The sequence below is a fragment of the Lactuca virosa genome, chromosome 3 (assembly GCF_052849685.1).
Source record: "Lactuca virosa cultivar CGN04683 chromosome 3, Lactuca_virosa_CGN04683_v6, whole genome shotgun sequence".
NCBI classification, from domain to species: Eukaryota; Viridiplantae; Streptophyta; class Magnoliopsida; order Asterales; family Asteraceae; genus Lactuca; species Lactuca virosa.
This window is the reverse complement of record NC_136428.1, coordinates 351,563,814-351,584,591: the sequence shown is the minus strand read 5'-3', so window position 1 is coordinate 351,584,591 and position 20,778 is coordinate 351,563,814. Positions and strand designations below refer to the sequence as shown.

The 20,778-nt window shown below is 41.8% G+C and overlaps 1 pseudogene across 1 annotated transcript; it reads right to left on the bottom strand.

Moving 5' to 3' along the window:
- Positions 1 to 13,611: 13,611 nt before the first annotated feature.
- On the bottom strand, positions 13,612 to 18,506 carry LOC145163126 (putative disease resistance RPP13-like protein 1; annotated as a pseudogene). Its single transcript, XR_013739589.1, has 3 exons — positions 14,729 to 18,506; positions 14,048 to 14,194; positions 13,612 to 13,878 (listed from the first exon to the last, which is right to left on the bottom strand). The product of XR_013739589.1 is annotated as a putative disease resistance RPP13-like protein 1 (transcript).
- Positions 18,507 to 20,778: the final 2,272 nt, after the last annotated feature.

The window sequence follows — 20,778 nt, the reverse complement described above, 5'->3', positions numbered from 1 at the left end:
TATTGATAGTGATTATTTTGGCTCAAAAGTAATGTATTTCTACTTCAGATTTCATAATAAATGCTTAATATTACAATCTACGGAAGTAGTAAATATTGGGTGTTATATTACCTTTAACCCACACTGGCGAGGAAGAAACCAAAGGTGGGTTTATAGGCCTTTACTCTTTGTAGGCATTTAAGGGATTTTAGTGGATCAAAAGATGGGCCAAACCCACACATGCATGCCTATCCTAACCGATGACGAGAGTGCGTGAAATGGCGCGATTTAGGCACACTTGGCACTATGCATGACACGTTGGTTACTGGGAGATGAGGAGCATTCATTTTTGGTGAGGTTCGGTCTGAGTTGGGGTCAGATTGGGTTTGACTGATCCACTCATAGAGTAGATCGGCATTGACTTCATACATAAGGAGACAGAACATTCTAGAATCCTCTGAAAAAATCGGATAGACTTCAAGTTTGAATTCGGATAAGAGCGGATAACGATATTTGATTCAAAATTCAAACTACCACGTGTCAGCCTATGAGAGACTAGGTCACGAGGTCTTATTTTTTTGGGGCCTCTTACGTAACATCCCGGGATTTGGCAGGTATTTCCGAACCTTCTTATATCATTATCTTGTCATTTATAGTTCCTGGGGTTGGAAGTGAAGAGTCAAGATGAGTTTAAGGGCCAAGTCTGCAAATTTGGGCCAAAAGGGAGTACGTTGCGCGTACATAAGAGTACGCTAAGCGTACTAAGGTTCGCCTTAGTACTCTGGGCGTACACTTGTGTATGCTGGGCGTACTAACGTCTGAGGGGAAAAACCCTAATATTTAGGGTTCGGGGCCTATATAAGCAATATAATGTGCACCCACACCTCTTTTACCTCAACCTCCACAGATCAAACTCGCCTTTCACAAACCCTAGCCTTCCATTTGCATGAAAGAGTTAAAGGAAGAGACCAAGCTTGTGGATCTGAAGTTAGCTCGTGTACAAGAAGCTCCAGAAGGTATAAAGTTCTAAACTTTATGCTTATATGATTAGATCTCTCCATTTTGCTTTAAGAAACGCATCTCTTGTCCCAAAAACCACAAGGTGGTGCATGATATGATTTGGACGAAATGGACTGTCCTTTTAGACCCTTGAAGGGGTTTTGAATGATGAAAATGAAGTCCCAATGGCTTAAGTTGCCCCATGCATGAAGTGGGAAGGTCTTAATGGATTAAGACCAAGTATTAAGAGATTTTTGGACGTCTAAAGTGATAAAGTTCGTGACTTTATGGGTCCTAGGCACTTTTGGTCACTGGATCTGAAGTTTGGGCTTAAGTGCTTAAGCCATTAAGCACATATTAGGGTTTTGGCAAAACCACACATACGCCAAACATAAATCCAGTATGCCCAGCGTACTGGGTCAACCACCCCGATGGTGGTCAACATCTGGACGAGTACGCCCCACGTACCCAGAGGAGTACGCCTCCCGTACGCCCTCTGTTTGGCCTTTGACAATGAGCTTCGGGTTTTTGGGCTGTTTTTGAACTAAATGGAATTAGGCCTTTGCTGGACTCTGTAAATAAGATATTTTGGGCCAGGTTGTGATAGTGGATCATGGGGTTAGGCCCAATAAGGAAGGTTGGGCCTAATTTTGTAAATTGGGCCAATAGTGGACTTTTGGGTATGGACTTTCAAGATAAGGACTTGGTGTTGGGCTTTGGCCCAACAAAAGGGAATGGACTTAATGAGTTATGTGGACACTTAGTCAAGGGAGTGATGTTGGGTAATAACCTAGCATTTATTATGTGACAGTTCAGGATTCCTGGGGAGACAGCAGTCAGAGAGTTACAGCACTTTAGCACTACTTGCGAGGTGAGTTATCCTCACTATACTAGGGGGTCTAAGGCACCAAGGCCGGCCCATTGGATTGGTATCCTAGTATATGTTATGATAAGTATGTGTTAGATATGCATGCTAGTTGGATATGCTTATTTAGTAGGCCTGTAGGACTACTTGTGATATTATTGATTATTGCTATGTGCATTTATCTGTTACACGTCGACATGTTATGTGGGATGGGTTGAGGTTGTACTGCTCCGCACGGTAGCCAACAAACCCTAGGAGCATTCCAGATACGAGCTGTGGGCACGGTAGGCAATCCAGACTTGTACTGTGGGCTCGGTGGCAATCCAGATGTGAGCTATGGGCCCGGTAGGCAATCCAGACTCACACTGTGAGCCCAGGGGTATTCCAGTCTGTAAATTTGTGGACCCGTTACGTGCTGTTATGTGTACATGTGTTATTGGACTGTATGTGTATCGGTATATTGGGGGTAACTCACTAAGCCTTCGAGCTTACATTTATTGATTATTGTTTCAGGTACTTCAGATGTCCGCGGGAAGGCGAAGGCATGATCGTACCGCTCCTCACTTTTATGATTTTGTTTCTGGGAGACTTTGATGTAAAACTATTTGAAAACAATTTTTAACAACGGTTGGATTTAAATTGTTTTTGAAAGTTTATATTTGGCGTGATTTTTATGGATGTTACAAGTTGGTATCAGAGCCTTGGTTTGAGTGAATTGGAGGAACACTTTTGTGAATCCAGTCTTAAACCAAGGAGAGGATTTTCAAAAAAAAATGTTTTTTCAAAAAGGTTTTCAAATATCAAAGGAGGATGCAGGGTGTACGATCAGTCGGGGCCAGTAAGTAGACCCCAAAATACCATACAGTTATTTGATTATGTGATATGTTAGAACAACATGTTAGTACTAGGTTAGGGATCTTTAGGAATTGCATGATAGAATTGCCTGATTACATGATGCCTGCTAGCCTAGGGTTTCCTTTATGTGAAATTGACATCATTACTATAGTTGCTTAGTGTATGCATCACGGTTATACATAATTAAGATCTTATAGCTTGAGAATGTTTGGTTTAGCCTTATGTTCTGTTCTTGTTTGATTGGGAGCTTAGGGTAGGATTGGATATTTGAAAGTCTATAGGGTCCAACATTATGTATGGCTAGCATACACTAGTGCTGCAAGGTTGGTGGAAGTTTCATGGATGGGTGGGTTGTGAGAGGCCGTGACGCCAGTTATGAGATATATAGTATTCCTCTAGGAGTGAGGATAGAGCGCTCGCTATGTTTATGTATATTGCTAGGGTGTTGTGGTGGTACTTGAGACAAATATGGGTAGGTGTGGAAGGTAGTATGGGCCCGTACTACTAAAAGCATAGGACCCATACGCGTAGCAAGGAAGTCACAACCTCTAGGGTTTAGTTGGAAGTTGGTCCCCTGTTATTATGTGGTTATCTAATATCTTCTTGCTATGTTTCCAGAATAGCGGTCACGAGACGCTTTACGACTGGATCCGGGTCAGGATCAGGATCAGGAGACAGAGGCCAAGAGGGGCCAACAACACCTGAGCCTGTGGTATAGATGGGTACAGAGGAGTTGGATGCCAGGATTCGAGAGATCCTACATGATGAGGTTGCTTCTACGTTCCGGGCATAGCTGCCGGAGATGTTTGGGTTGATTAAGACCGCCATGGTTGAGTAGTTTGATGAGCGCTATGCAACCCTTGCAGAGACGGCTGCCGCAGCAGCTGCATCAGCTATATCCGCGGCAGGGGGATGAGCCAGTCGGGCTTTTCAGTACAGGGACTTCGATAACACGAAGACCCCTACTTTTGATGGGACTCAGGACCCCATCAAAGCCATGAGGTGGCTTTCTGACATGGAGGGGTGTTTCTTCACGTGTTCATGTCCAACTGACCAGAAGGTCAGACGCGCCCTGAACATGCTGAGGCTCGGGGCCAATGATTGGTGGAGGTTGATGACAGGGTCGTACACTGATGATCAGAGAGCTGTTGTTACTTGGGAGCAGTTCAAGGATATGTTCCGCGCTCGCTACATTCAGCGAGTAGAGCGGGAACGCTTGGCACATGAGTTTTTGAGCTTGAGACAAGATGGGGATTCGGTGACAGAGATCACCCGTATGTTCACTGAGAGGGCGATGTTCTGCCCGGAGTTTGCTTCTGAGCAGTCTCAGATGACCCGTTATCTGAGCATGCTCAAGACTGACATTCGACAATTTGTTGCCACCCAGCGTTGTGATACTTTACTAGACCTACAGGAGGCCGCTAGGCGGCGTGAGTTGGATATCGAGCTGTAGTTGAGGGAGCAGCGACAGGCCCCGACATAGTCTGAGCCGGTGATGAAGCGGTCTAAGACCGCTGATTCTAGGACTGGAGGTCAGCAGGGACGAACGTGTGGCAAGTGCGGCAAGGGTCATTCTGGGGTTTTCCGAGCAGGGTGCCACAAGTGTGGCAGGAGTGGGCATTATGCGAAGGATTGTCGCCAGTCCGCCCCGGTTTCGAGTATGAAGTTGTATTCTCATTGTGATTAGGTTGGCCACTTGAAGGCCAATTGTCCGTTGCTTGCCGCAAAGACGGCGCCGGCTTCAGCGCCGGCTACACTGAGGATTACCGATGGGAGTCAGGGTAGAGCAGAGCCCCCGAAGGCTCAGGAACGCGCCTTTCAGCTTACGACCGAGGAGGCCAAGGCGGTGCCAGATGTGGTTGTTGATATATTTCTATTCTTTATCTCTCTTGTTTAATTGTGTTATGCTTATATGTTGCACCTGCAATTAGGTACGGTTATAGTAAACTCTTTGCATGCATTGGTTCTTTTTGACTCGGGGGCGAGTCGGTCTTTCATATCTCAAACATTTAGTAGGGAGTTCAGAGTGCCAATAGGCGAGATAGAGTGTCCGTTGCGAGTCTCTATCGCGAACGAACACGTGGTTTCTGCTTCTTCAGTCTACCGCGGATGTGAGATGGAGATCTTCGGGGTATCTTTCCCGATAGAATTGATTCTGATTCCCATGAGGGATGTGTGCGTGATTGTGGGGATGGACTGGCTCAGTGGATTCGGTGCCATGATTGATTACGAGGGTCAGCGGGTAGTGGTTCGAACCCCAAGTGGGGGAGAACTGATTGTACATGGAGAGGGCACCAGAGTGCGATCAGGGTTTTGTTCATCCCCCAAGGCTCGATAGTATATTCAGCACGAGTGTGCGGGTTATTTAGCGTATGTGGTGGATACACGGGTTAGGGATCAGACTCCAGTTTCAGAGGTTCCAGTGGTTGGAGAGTTTGCTGATGTGTTTCCAGAGGAGTTACACGGAGTGCCTCCGGAGAGGCAGGTCGAGTTCAGGATCGATCTAGTGCCATGTGTGGCCCCTATCGCTAAGGCGTCGTACCGATTGGCACCGCCTGAGATGCAGGAGTTGCCATATTAGTTGCAGGTGCTGCTGGGCAAGCAGTTCATCCGTCCGAGCAGTTCTCGATGGGGAGCATCGATCCTCTTCGTCGGGAAGAAGGACGGTTCATACCGGATGTGCATCGACTACTGGGAGCTGAACAAGTTAACGGTGAAGAACCGTTATCCACTCCCAAGGATATATGATCTTTACGATCAGTTGCAGGGTGCATCTTGGTTTTCCAAGATCGATTTGAGATCCGGGTACCATCAGGTTAGAGTGAGGGAGGAGGACGTGGAGAAGACCGCGTTCCGGACTCGTTATGGACATTAAGAGTTTGTGGTGATGTCGTTTGGGCTCACCAACGCACCAGCAGTATTCATGGACCTGATGAATCGGGTATGCAGGCCGATGATCGATCGATCGGTCATCATATTTATAGATGATATATTGCTGTATTCCAAGACCCGAGAGCAGCACGAGGAGCATCTTAGGGAGTTGTTGGGAGTTCTGAGGCGAGAATGGTTGTATGCCAAGTTCTCGAAGTGTGAGTTTTGGTTGCGAGAGGTCCTGTTCCTCGGGCATCTCGTCAACCAGGAAGGGATTTTGGTCGACCCGGCCAAAATCGAGGCAGTCATGCAGTGGGAGGTGCCGAGATCTCCTTCAGACATCAGGAGTTTTCTGGGTTAAGCAGGATACTACCAGAAGTTTATACGGGATTTCTCCAAGATTGCAGTACCCCTCACTCCTCTGAAGAGGAAGGGAGTAGAGTCCCGGTGGGGCTCTGAGCAGTAGAGGGCGTTTGAGACTCTTCGTCAGCGGTTGTGCGAGGCTCCAGTTTTGAAACTCCCGACATGAGTTGAGGATTTTGTGGTGTTCTGTGATGCATCCATTCATCACAGGGTTAGGGGCATTCCTCATGCAGAGAGGACGGGTGATAGCCTACGCATCGCGACAGCTGAAGCTGCATGAGACGAGATACCCTACACATGATTTGGAGTTGGGAGCGGTGGTATTCGCTGTCAAGATTTGGAGACATTACCTCTATGGGGTTCGTTGTACCATATACACGGACCACAAGAGTTTGAGTTATATCATGGATCAACCGAACCTGAACATGAGGCAGCGCAAGTGGCTGGATGTAGTCAAGGACTATGATTGCGAGATCCTTTACCACCCCGGTAAAGCGAATGTGGTGGCGGACACTCTGAGCCGCAAGTCAGCTGGGTCTTCCACCCCAGTGGTATGCATGAGGATAGCGGTGGATTCTCCACTTGTGAGTTTGATCAGAAATGCTCAGGTTGAGGGCATGTGACCGGAGAACTGGAAACTGGAGAGGATCAGCGGCGAGAACGCCCGGTTTGTGTAGGATAGTCGAGGATTGTTAACCCGATGCGGTCGGGTATCGGTTCCAAGGAGGGGTGGGGTCAGACAGACAGTCATGCAGGAGGCTCATAAGTCTCACTTTTCTATTCACCCGCGGGCCACCAAGATATACCGGGATTTGAGTTTGAACTACTGGTGGCCATGCATGAAACGAGAAATCGCTTGGTACGTCGAGAGGTGCTTGACCTGTAGGATGGTCAAGGCCGAGCATCAGAGGCCACATGGCAAGCTGCAGCCCGTAGAGATTCCCATGTAGAAATGGGAACATATCACGATGGGTTTTATTACCAAGTTGCCGAGGATAGCAAAGGGATTTGATGCTATATGGGTCATCGTGGATCGATTGACCAAGAGTGCCCATTTCTTGGCCATACGGGAGAGCTCATCGGCTGAGAAGTTGGCCGACGTGTATGTCCTCGAGATCGTTGCTCGCCACGGAGTCCCAGTCTCCATTGTTTCCGATCGAGATGTTAGATTTACATCCCGTTTCTGGCAGAAATTCCACGAGGAACTAGGCACGCAACTACACATTAGCACAACATATCATCCACAGACCGACGACCAGAGCGAGTGAACCATACAGACCCTCGAGGACATGCTGAGGGCTTGTGTCATCGATTTCGGTGGGAGCTGAGATTCCCACCTACCTCTTGCGGAATTCGCCTACAACAACAGTTACCATTCCAGCATTGGCGCCCCGCCTTTTGAGCTGTTGTACGGGCGGAGATGTCGCACCCCAGTTTGTTGGGGTGAGGTTGGCCACAGAGTGGTGGGACAGACAGAGGTAGTTTTGCAAACTACCGAGAAGATTCAGCAGATTAGACAGCGACTGCAGACCGCTCAGAGCCGGCAGAAGAGTTATGCCAATAAAAGCTAGTCTGAGTTGGAGTTCCAGGTAGGTGACATGGTATTATTGAAAGTTTCACCCTGGAAGGGTGTGATTCGCTTCAGGAAGAGGGGAAAGTTGGGTCCCCGATACATCGTACCACTTCGGGTCATCGGCAGGTTTGGCAAGGTTGCATACAGATTGGACCTTCCGGAGGAACTCCGTCAGATACACAACACTTTTCACGTGTGGCAATTGCGAAAATGCATCATGGATCAGGAGGCAGTAGTATCGTTGGATGATATTCAGGTCGATGAGCGCCTGAATTATCTAGAGAGGCCTGTGGCCATCCTGGAGAGGAAAACGAAGGTTCTGCGGAAAAAGGAAATACCTCTGGTAAAGGTATAGTGGGAGCATCGGAGAGGGTCCGAGTGGACTTGGGAGCCCGAGTCTGAGAAGCGGGAGCATTACCCGGATCTGTTTGCCGCAGCAGACATCGAGGGCGAAGTCTAAGTCAAGTGGGGGAGAATTGTAACATCCCAGGATTTTCCAGGTATTTCAGAACCTTCTTATATCATTATCTTGTCATTTATTGTCCCTAGGGTTGGAAGTGAAAAGTCAAGATGAGTTTAAGGGCCAAGTCTGCAAATTTGGGCCAAGAGGGAGTACGTTGCACGTACATAAGAGTACACTAAGCGTACTAAGGTTCGCCTTAGTACGCTGGGCGTACACTTCTGTACGTTGGGCGTACTAACGTCTAAAGGGAAAAACCATAATATTTAGGGTTTGGGGCCTATATAAGCAATATAATGTGCACCCACACCTCTTTTACCTCAACCTCCATAGATCAAACTCGCCGCTCTCAAACCCTAGCCTTCCCTTTGTGTGTTTAAGCTTATTAAGTGTGTGTTCTTGGGTGCTTTAAGAGGAAACCATTGCATCAAAGAGTTGAAGGAAGAGACCAAGCTTGTGGATCTGAAGTTAGCTCGTGTACAAGAAGCTCCAGAAGGTATAAAGTTCTAAACTTTATGCTTATATGATTAGATCTCTCCATTTTGCTTTAAGAAACGCATCTCTTGTCCCAAAAACCACAAGGTGGTGCATGATGTGATTTGGACGAAATGGACTGTCCTTTTAGACCCTTGAAGGGGTTTTGAATGAAAAAAATGAGGTCCCAATGGCTTAAGTTGCCCCATGCACGAAGTGGGAAGGTCTTAATGGATTAAGACCAAGTATTAAGAGCTTTCTGGACGTCCAAAGTGATAAAGTTCGTGACTTTATGGGTCCTAGGCACTTTTGGTCACTGGATCTGAAGTTTGGGCTTAAGTGCTTAAGCCATTAAGCACATATTAGGGTTTTGGAAAAACCCCGCGTACGCCCAACGTAAATCCAGTACGCCCAGCATACTGGGTCAACCACCCCGATGGTGGTCAACATCTGGACGAGTATGCCCCACGTACCCAGAGGAGTACGCTCTGTGTACACCCTCTGTTGGGCCTTTGACAATGGGCTTCAGGTTTTTGGGCTGTTTTTTGACTGAATGGAATTCGACCTTTGCTGGACTCTGTAAATAAGATATTTTGGGCCAGGTTGTGATAGTGGATCATGGGCTTAGGCCCAATAAGGATGTTGGGCCTAATTTAGTAAATTGGGCCAATAGTGGACTTTTGGGTATGGACTTTCAAGATAAGGACTTGGTGTTGGGCTTTGGCCCAACAAAAGGTAATGGACTTACTGAGTTATGTGGACACTTAGTCAAGGGAGTGATGTTAGGTAATAACCTAGTATTTATTATGTGACAGTTCGGGATTCCCGGTGAGACAGCAGTCAGAGAGTTACAACACTTCGGCACTACTTGCGAAGTGAGTTATCCTCACTATACTAGGGGGTCTAAGGCACCAAGGCCGGCCCATTGGATTGGTATGCTAGTTTGGTAGGGCTGTAGGACTATCTGTGATATTATTGATTATTGGTATGTGCATTTTTCTGTTACATGTCGACATGTTATGTGGGATGGGTTGAGGTTATACTGCTCCGCGCGGTAGCCAACAAACCCTAGAAGCATTCCAGATACGAGTTGTGGGCCCGGTAGGCAATCCAGACTCGTACTGTGGTCTCGGTGGCAATCCAGATGTGACCTGTGGGCCCGGTAGGCAATCCAGACTCACACTGTGGGCCCATGGGTATTCCAGTCTATAAAGTTGTGGACCCGTTACGTGCTGTTATTTGTATATGTGTTATTGGACTGTATGTGTATCGGTATATTGGGGGTAACTCACTAAGCCTTCGAGCTTACATTTATTGATTATTGTTTCAGGTACTTCAGATGTCCGCGGGAAGGCGAATGCATGATCGTACCGCTCCTCACTTTTATGATTTTGTTTCTGGGAGACTCTAATGTAAAACTATTTGAAAACAATTTGTAATAACGGTTGGATTTTAATTGTTTTTGAAAGTTTAAATTTGGCGTGATTTTTATGGATGTTACATCTTCGGTTTTTCATCCACTATAAATAGGACCTCTAAGGTTCCATTTACAGCACACTGAAACTCGCTGCTCTCTCCTCTCTCTCAAGCGATAACAGTTTCTTCCAAACTCTTCTAAGTATTCACTTTGCGTTTATCCTTTTCCATAGTTGTTGGAAAAATGATAACTTTGTATAAAATTTTAAGGTTTTACTCTATTCCTTACAGCCCTAAAAGCAAAGTAAAAACTTTTAAGGATAGGAGACAGATTTGTGCAGGTTTATACAATCAAGGTCAATTATCAACAGATTGGTTTTTACTTTATTGTTCCGCATTTAAATTTGTCTAACAACAGGACATTCTACTTCTACTCATCTCTAATAATCACAGTTGAAAGATCATTCTGATTTCTGGACAAAACTCGGTAACAATATTAATAATAACAATGGAATTATTATTTGCAACTTCTCAACGTTTAATACTCGATATTAATCGTTAAGTGCTTGCTTATGTGACAACGTTTTGGATATTTAATCATAAATATTACCTATCCATTCGTTCATTTCGCATTGCTAAATAATTCGTTATTATTTCATAATACTAATTATTGGATTGTTTAAAGTCTGAATTTCGACAACCTTGTCATCAAGATTTTTCAAAGGAAACGAAAGGGCCTTTGTTGAGGAAGACGATCACACACATCTTCTATTTCATTGTCTAAATTCAAAATCAAGAAGAGGAATGATCAATAGGTCAAGGTACAACTCTCTTTACATCTTGATGATTTAATAATATGGTTTCCATCTATGGTTTATATTTATTTAGGTCAACAAAAGATGGCATCATTTATAAGAGACCCGCCTCAATGACTAATGTCAAACCATATTTCTATTGGATATAGTGTCTAAGTCCATAACTTTATTTGGTATGTACTTGACCCGACCCAGCATGGTCCATTTGGGTTGCATGGCATTGCAATACTTGGATAGACTAAATGAGAGAAAGGACACTTGTGATTATTAATATATTATAAGTTCTAATATATTAATAATAATATTATTTAATTAGTGTTGATCAAGTATTAATTTAGAAATAATTTGGTGATTAAAATGAGACTAATTAAACATATATGGTTGATTATGTCAATCATCTAATCTTTTATTGTGGATTTATGATCCATGGTTTATGGAGTTGGGTTATAACCATTTGGAGCTCCATGGATAGTTCATGGGAGTTACAAACCCATGGATCATAAGAAAGGAAGAGTCATGACAATTATGGGCATTCATGTGAAAACCCTAATTGTGACAACACTATAAAAGAAACCCTATCACTAGCAAAATCGGTACTAGTGAGTTCTAAGAGGGCATAACCGATTTTTGAGTGCAAGTGTATTCTCTCAAGTTATGCCAAGTCTTGTAGTGTTGTGTGAAGCATTTGAGGCACAACATTTGGGGTGCTAGGCTCACAAAGTCGTCAAGGAATCCAAGCAACAAGAAAGGTATGTACTTCTACTAGTTTTATATTACATATTCCCTATGCCATGCTAGTTAGGAAGTAAACCTTGAAAAATCAAAATTGCATGTATATTAGAGAAAACATAGATTCAAGGTTTATAGGGTTGCATGTACACCATAGGAGTGTTAGAATGTTGAAAACCCATCAGTGGTATCAGAGCCTAAGATTGTTTTCTGTATATTTGATGCAAACTGCTTGAAAAATCGAAAAATTGCTCACTGTTCGACTGTACTCGCCGAGTGCAAGGGGAGAACTCGACGAGTCCAAGGAAAAATTCATCCTACTCGTTGAGTAGGATCATGCACTCGACGAGTAGGTGCGTGCTGGGCAGTTTTCCGAGTTTTATTGCTGGAAATGGGCTAGAATCATTATCCCAAACTGTTTTGGACTTGTAAAATCTGTTTTTTAAAGTGGTAATGATTATGTTAACCCATTTCAAATGACTATTATCGATTTTCAAGTTTTATATGTGTTAATATGATTTCTTGAAATTGTTTGATATGAATATTTGTTCTTATGAGTTTTAGAAGATCATAGGAATTGTGTGTAACCTACATGCTTGTTTAATACATGATCTTAATGCTAATGATGGTGTCCATAACTTGTCCTCAAGTTATGGATAACCAAAAGTCACTTCTTTAAAAGTTGTCATTAAAGAATAGGAGGTTTCATAAAATGAAGAGTCTTCAACTTTATGAACCTTCATAATCAAGCAGCCTCCTTCATAATACATTCTTAGGAAATCTCTCTTCATTCCTATGTCGTCCCAAACTAATTATGTTGTTGTGTAGGGCTGGGATATAATACACATCAATGATGATGAATTGATCACCATTTTTGCAATTAAACAGTAGTGTGCCTTTCCCTTTGATTGGAACCTTAGAGCCATCCCCAAATCGTACATGCCCATTCACTTTTTCATCAAGTTCTGCAAATAGAACCATGGAATCGGTTATATGGTTGCTAGCCCCGTTGTCTAGAAACCACATATTGTCATCATCACTTTCTTTTAGCTGGTTTGGGTACACCTTTTCCTCATTCAAAAAAACCATTCTTGTTAGTCTCTTCCCCATGTACAGTCAACAACAGTGCAGGTCTACCTTCATCTGTAGCCAAATTCACCTCCTGGTCCTGTTGCTTATCTGATTTGCATTCAGAAGCAAAGTGGCCAAATTCTTGGCACTCGAAACATCTTACGTGACTTTTTTCACGAGGATCCAGCTGGAACTACCTATTTCTTGTTGGGAACCACCACCCCAACGTCCACCTCTACCACGTGTAGACCCTCGACCATGTGAGCTTCCTCTTCCACCTTTGTAGTTACTTCCACCTCTACCTCGACCTCCGGTTGTGTTTGGCTTGCTTGGACTTCTATGTGTAGAGGAATTTTCTGCCTTGGTGAGTAACAATGCATTGTCTGCATGTGTACTTGTCTTCCGGAGTCGAAGTCGATCTTCATATGCCTTTAGATGCCCAATTGCTTCTTCGAATGGCATGGTTTCCATGTCTAAACTTTGCTCGATTGAGGCCACCAGATTTATGAATGTTTCCGGGATAGTATCGAACATTTTTCTCACTAATTCTTCATCATCCAATGTCGCCTATGCACTCCCATATGATCTTAATTTTGAGATCATGGCTGATATCTTCCCTGCATAATCGTCTATGGTCTTCGTGTCTTTCAAGTGAAGTCCTTCAAACTCAGTTTTCAATACCCACAATCTTGTGCAGACATCTCTTCTAGAATCGATTGGAAGATGAAGGCTCGAGATTGCTTGCTCTTTTTCTAGTCAACAACCACACGAGTTTGTGGCACGATGGCATCCGATAGCCCATGGGCATCTATGATTGCTTCCACCTTAATCGACCAAATATTGTAATTCATTGAGGTTAGCATCGGGCATTGAAGAGGAACTGGGATGTCTTTGGGTGGATTGGATGAGGATTCAATTGTGATGGTGTTAAACAGAAGGATTTTGCGCATACAAATTGATCAGAACTTCAAGCTCTGATACCAAATGCTGGTGATCAAGCTTAATCAACTGGAAGTAACAGGATAGAAAATAGTCGAATGATTGTAGTTTATTGAATAATTGAATGATACCAGCCGAATGATTTCAGTGGTTTACAAATGGTTATTTTCGAATAATTTAATTTGCAAGACTAAACACTAATAAATAGAGCTAATAACAGAAACAGAGAAAAAATAACAATGTCCCCTTTTCCAACGTTCAAGTCTTCCACGTGCCTTTTACTTTCCTGATTACTTGGTCAACCATTGACTAACAAGCAACACCAACATTTAATCTTGTATTTCCTCTTGACCCTTTTATTTCTAAAAAGTTTTGCATCCACAGACATCAAATCTCTTACTCCTTGCCTGTAAATCGTGTGAATCATTAACCATTTTGATATATCTTGCAATCCATCATTGGCTATTCCCTGTTCACACCAAGATCATATTCATGTAAAAAAACAAAAGCATTTTATGATATTGAGAAACAATCTTTATGCTGAGATAATATCAAAAATCTGCATTTTGAATAAAAGCAAAATCAACTACATTATGCCTATCTAAACTAAAACAAGTCAAAGGTAGAAAGAGTAATACCTTCATATTAATTTTGTAATCCCTAGGGGATATGCCAGTAGCAGCCTCTTCTACCAATCCTTTCTTTCTACAGATTTTCAAATTGAGAACTGAAGCAACAACAATGTTGAAGTCCCATTGGACATGATTCCAGTTTCTTGTAGTGTTCTGACAAATCTCAGAAAGAAAGATGAGTGACAAAAGTTATATAGGAAAGAGTACAAGTTGTTCACTTTGTTTTGTTCTGGTGTCAATGTAACTCTCAAACACAGAAAACATAATAAATCAAATTTGAATGATAGAATTAAGCATCCATACACTTGACCCATTAATCTCTGGAGTTAAATGGATCCTTAAATAAGCAGTATATAACTTGACATTTTCTAATGGGTAAAGTCATATGAAGCTATTATAGGAAATACAGTGCATTATTTAAGAAATCTTATGTATCTAAAGTGATTCATAATCTTAACATATTTGTGTTTGTTTGTAGTTTATTAAATTGTTATTATCATGATTTCAGAATCAAAATTGTACAACTTCAACAGTTAATGAAACTTCTACAACCAATCCAAGTTCACAAAAACATAACTTTTGATTATATACATACTTACCTTGATATAATATTTGCATATGTTGTTTGAAATAAAGCAAAGTCAGTTACTATATTTATGATTATTAAAGACAGGGGGAGGTGCATACCTTCATATTAACTTGATAATTTCTGAGATCATATGTCGAGTAAGGGGATATGGGCAATGAGGGGCCACCAGTAGGAGCCATCTTTACTACACCGTTCTTCCAGATTTGGACAACTATAGATTCTCAAACTCAAAAGTGAAGGCAACAACATTTTAGGTAGATCTATCGTCTTTGGGCACATGTAAATGCATAATGTCTGAAGGGAGGTGAGGTGATGGAGTCCCGTTGAAATTGATTCCAGTTTCTCAAATTCATCTATGCCAAGATACGTAAGAGTTGAAGGCAGAAGATGGGATAACTGGCAAAAGTTACTCAGATCTGTTCTAACACCCAGTAACTGTAGTTCAACAAGTGAGGTTGGAAAATTCTATGGGCCCCACTCTGTGATTGGCTTGTTCAGCCCCCCTATATTAAGGCCACTCAATTTTGGAGGCCAAAGCCCACAAGGGAATGAAGCATCCATACACGGACAATTTGTTATTGTCAAATCTTTTAACGTAGTGAGATTCGACAACTCGTGGTCTGGAAATGACTTCATCTCTGGACAATGTGTTATTTCGAGTTTGGTGAGGTGAATGAAGTGACTCAATTCAACAACCGATTTCAGGTTTGGCCAACAACGTATTTCTACAGATTCAAGCATTAGCATGTTTGAATTGATAAGCATCCCATTCACATCTTCACCTCCCACCACATTATCTAATAGTTTCTTACAACCATCAATCGTAACTGACTTGAGTTTTTGTGCTCCTGATGGAAAAGAGACAGACGTAATCAAATGACACCCACGTATATTCAACGTCTCAATGCTATCTGGGCAACTGCAACGCTCCAATCTGTGACAAAACTTTACTTCCAAGATCCTAAGAGATGTTAGGTTGCTCCTACAGTTGTCCTCATTCTCTCCTAAACTCACCAAATTTGAACACAAATATACTACCAACTTCCTTAAATTGACAAGAACTTTACTTGACTTTGCTTCTGATTCCCACAAGTATCTTATTTAATTACATCGTTCGATTTTTATTTCTTCAACTGTCCCAAGATTTAAATTGGGTGACCGACGAAGTTACACGAACTATACTTGTTAACACTTGATGACCACAATTATTTATTGTTATCCCCCTTAGTGATGGTAGTGCTTCAATTGAGATTCTAACCAAATTAGGACAATCACTTATCCAAAGCTTTTGAAGCCATGGAAAAACTTTAGTTGACCATACCTCCCATCCCTACATATCAATAAAATATAGACTCTCAAGTGAAGGGAATTCAAGACCACTTCCAGGTAATTCCGAACCTACAACTTTCACTTCATCCATGCCACGAATAAACAACTTCTTCAGTGAAGGTAGCTGCCCGAGTGGCGGTAGAAATGTACATTTTTTGCAACCATGTATCGACACACTAGTCAACCGGAGAAATGACGGATCCCCAACCCAATTTGGAAACTCTTTACCTCCATATGACACTATTTCAAGCTTTATCAAATCATCATGATGAGGCTCAAGGCCACAGAGGACCTCTTTTTCTAGTGTTTCCTTTCGCGAACCATCAAATACATCACTCCATTCCACCTCTAACTCACTTATCCTCTTTTGGGAAAAGTTCACTTCCTGTGCATGCATTGCGCTTTGCACTTTTTCCAGCCCCTTAATGGAAATTTTCCCTTGGAGATATTTTAAGTCTTTAAGACTGGTCATTGAAAAGCCATTATCTCCTTCAATAATGATTTTAGAGAGAGTTCGCAGGCTTTTCAACTCAACAATACCTAAGGGCATTTTCTTCACAAGCGGAGTACACCTAAAGTCAAAATGACGCAAATTTTTAAGTTTTGAGAAGTTCTCTGGCAACTTAGTTAAAAAAGTGCATTCATAAACTATCAATGTCTGTAAATTATACAGACTGCACACATTTTCTGGTAAACTTCTAATGTGGGTACCATATAAGTTCAGATAACGCAAGTGCTTCATACTACCAACAGACTCTGGAACCTCGCTTATTGACAGGTAACTCAAGCATAGGACCCTTAATAATGGTAACTCTTGAACTAAGTTGGCCACAATCTTATTTGAAAAGCTGAATGATCCTCGATATGTGTGCCTCTTAGAATACAATGCTAAGAATGTTCTCACCTTTGTAGCTCCTTTGAATGCCTCAAATCTTTCGTAACCCATGAAATCGTCACACTCAAATGCTATATGGCGGTACTTTTCCAAAGTTTTCTTCCTAAATTCCTTTTTTATCTCAACATCTAACCTTGAGAAAAAATCTCCAGCAACGGACATAGCCAAGTCATTCATGAGGTCATGCATCATAAACAACGATTTGTCACCAGGCAGGTGTTGAAAAAACGACCTTGACAACAACTCTTCAAAATATTCGAGACCCAAACGCTCCATTGACTTGCTTGTAGTCGATTGGTGCAAAAACCCTTCAGCCATCCACAATAAAATCAACTCCTCTTTCTCAAACTCATAGTCCTTGGGGAACAAGGAGCAGTATGCAAACAACAACTTCAAACAGGCAGAAAGATCATGGTAACTTAGCCTAAGAGCCGGAACAATCTCATCTTTCTTCCCTAAACTCCATATCTCACTATCCAACAGCTCTTTCCATGCTTCTTCATCTGTTTTGGTCCTCAATAACCTCCCAAGTGTTCTTAAAGCCAAAGGCAAGCCATCACATTTTTTCACAAACCCTTCACCAAGTGGTCTAAGTTTTGGATGTGAGTCAAAGTTAGCAACACCCAATGCATGTTGAGCAAACAAAGTAAGAGCATCGTCATGTGACAGACTCTGTAGTGAGTCTACATGAGCATAACCCAGCTTTTTGAGCAATTGCTCCTTCCGGGTCGTCATGATAACTTTACTTCCAGGAGCTCCCACAAGAAATGGGCCCACTAATTTTTCCCAGTCATCATAGCTTTCAGACCACACGTCATCTAAAACTATTAGAAATAGTTTCTTCATAAGTTGCTGTTTAAGAGCTTCTTGAAGCAGATTTAAATCTGCAAATTCCTTGTTTTCCCCGGTCACAGATTGATAAATAACTTTGCTTATACTTGATATATTGAACTCATCGGAAACACAAACCCAAGCCTTGAGTTCGAAGTGATCTTTCACTTCCTTTTCGTCATACAAAAGTCTAGCTAGAGTCGTTTTACCTACTCCACCCATACCAACTATGGGCACGACGCTAAAGTTTTGATTACAGGATTCATTTTTACCCCCCCCAACAATTGTTGAACCAATGCCTTCTTATGACCTTCACGTCCAACAATACCACTTGCATCTACCAAACATGCCTCGTATCTTACAATTTTGGGTTTTTCATTTGTCACTACAATTAAACCAAGATCATTTTTTGCCTCTACTAGTTCTTGTAACCTGGTGCCAATATCATCTAACTTATATTGCATCCTACTACTTAATGAGAACTTGCTGCAACAATTTGGGATTAGCTTTCTTACCTTGCTGGTGGTGGCTCCCGATACCTCGCTCAATTCACGATGCATAGCTTCAGTTGCCAAATCGTCAAGTAGGTCATCTATGTCGTAAGCCAAATGTTGGAGATCATTCAACCATGCTTTAACAGCTTCATCAGTTATTTCCTTATGAGAAGCATCATTAAGCAGAGCGTGGATCTGGCCTAATGATCTTTTCAATTTCTTGAGCTCGGAATCGATTCCTTTGGCACGAGCAATCTTCTTCAAAGCTTCAGAAGCCAGCTTTTCGAAGACCACCGTGAAGAAGGAAGAAACAACAATTTCAGCCATTGCTTATACTGAAATGGAAGCACTGGTATGTATGTATGCTAGGGATGTAGATGAAAATATTAATCCTTGTTTTATAGTAAAAATCATGGTATGATGCTATAGGCTTATAGCTATCATATTTTTAATCATTTTTTGTACCATTCTTCTAGTTGGCAGCTGGGCACCACCATTTTTCGTCACGTGACTTCTGAACGTGGCCTGTGCTTCTCTTATAATAATGACTTTTTTATTATTAAGTACCAGCACAATTGAAGAACCCAACATCGATGCCTTAATAACTAATAAAAAAGAGTAAATTACGGTTTTGGTCCATGTGCTATACAAAAATCTCGAGATGTGGTCATAGTTTTGGAAATTTGACTCGGTGTTGAAAAATCAATCAGCTTTTTGGTCCTTATTTTACCATGCTTGCATACCAAATGACTATAATGCCTATGTTTTTGTCTTCTTTTGGTTTTAAACTTTCTTGTTATTTAGAATTATTGTTGGAGTAAATGATAGCATAACACAAGCACCGTATATCACCACCACCATCATTTATCACCACCTCCCACTCAAATCTAGAAATCCAAATTTTAACCGGAAACAAACACATCGAAATTCTAGATTGACCCCAAATATACCAGATTGACCCCAAATATAGCAGACAAACTAAACCAGGATAGAAATCCAAAATTGAAATCACTAGTGGCTGTCGGGCTCTCCATCATTGGATGTTGCCGGGCAGGGCTGTTCCAAACATATTTTGGGCCCAGTACAAAAGAAAAAAATTGGTCCTTAAAATACACAAATATCATTAAGTTTTTTATAATAACTCAATAATTAAAAGAAAATTGTTTGTACTATCATCTAAATATAATAATTTCCATAAAAAATCTGTGCCCCTTTAAAAGATGGACCATGGACGGTCGCCCTTATCGTCCACCCTCAGGAACGGACCTGGTTGTCGGCCACTGTCGCTCTAGTTTTCAAGGAGAAAGAAATAAAGGCAAAAAGGGGTTGGTCGGCGCTATAGGGGAGATAAAAAAGAAGAGGGGGAGGGGGGTGTCATGGTATAGAAGAGTTTATGGTGGAGTTCTGGATTCTCAATGGATCGCGTAGGTTCTCATTCCAATCTTATTTTTACCTTATGCCCGGGTTATAAGAAATCCGGTCTAGGATAATCCAAAGGGACACTTACGAATCTAGGCATAGAGATATAAACCAAATTGCTAGAATGATTCTTAGCTTGTTAGAGAAAAAGAAGAACTAAGAAAAGTCCTTAACCACTCATAGAAAAGAGTTGTATTTATACTTGACAATTAGGGTTTCGATTAGGGTTGTCATCTTCTAAAATGGTCAAGCAATCCTGAAATTAATGGCATGATTGATGGTTTCAAAAACTGACGAGAATTGCCAATTTTATCGTAAAAGTTATGTTTGAAGTCTTTCCATGATGGTGAAAGTTTGTCAATCACACTTGACACATCAATCGATTCATCCATATTCATTTTGTGTAGTTTGAATTGACCCATAATGCGAAGGAGTTCGTTGTATTGGTCCATGACAGACCTTGAATCGACCATTTTATAGTTATTAAGGTTACTACCAAGAACTTCTTGCTAAAAGCATCCTTAACGATGTACTTAGGTTCAAGGATGTCCCACAATTCCTTAGCACTTTTTAGCATCACCATGGTTATTAAATAATAAATCGTACATATCATTTAAAATATGACATCTACAGATGTAGTCATCGTTGTCCTATGTGCTTCTCTCCTTGGTTTCTTCCAATGTCTCGCTTTCAATCACCTCTGGTCTGGGAGTAATGAACAAATACACAACTTTCAGTTTCGTCAGCATGAAGTCCATCTTCTTCTACCAATACCTGAAATCATTGCATTCAAACTTGTCTAGTTTGTTGAAATTTGTAGTCAACTCGCAGATTGAATAAGCCATCTCCACTAGACATGAAATATCAATTCGATTGTAACATCCCGAAAATCATAAGGTAAAATTTTTATTTTTAATACAATCAAACACCAAATATCTTTTACTCAAACATTTATAAGTATTTCATAATAAAACCATTATCAGAGTACAATCCCAAAATCCCAAAGTTGTGGAAGAAGATGGGTGTGTGCGTTGTGGTCAAGTTGGACCCTTCATCTAGAATCGGAAGTACCTGAAACCATAAACACAAAGCTTAGTGAGTTCTCCAAAATACCACATAACATACATACAATAGAGAATGCTATGTGCCAGCCATAGTCTTGCCATTATGCTACAAGCCA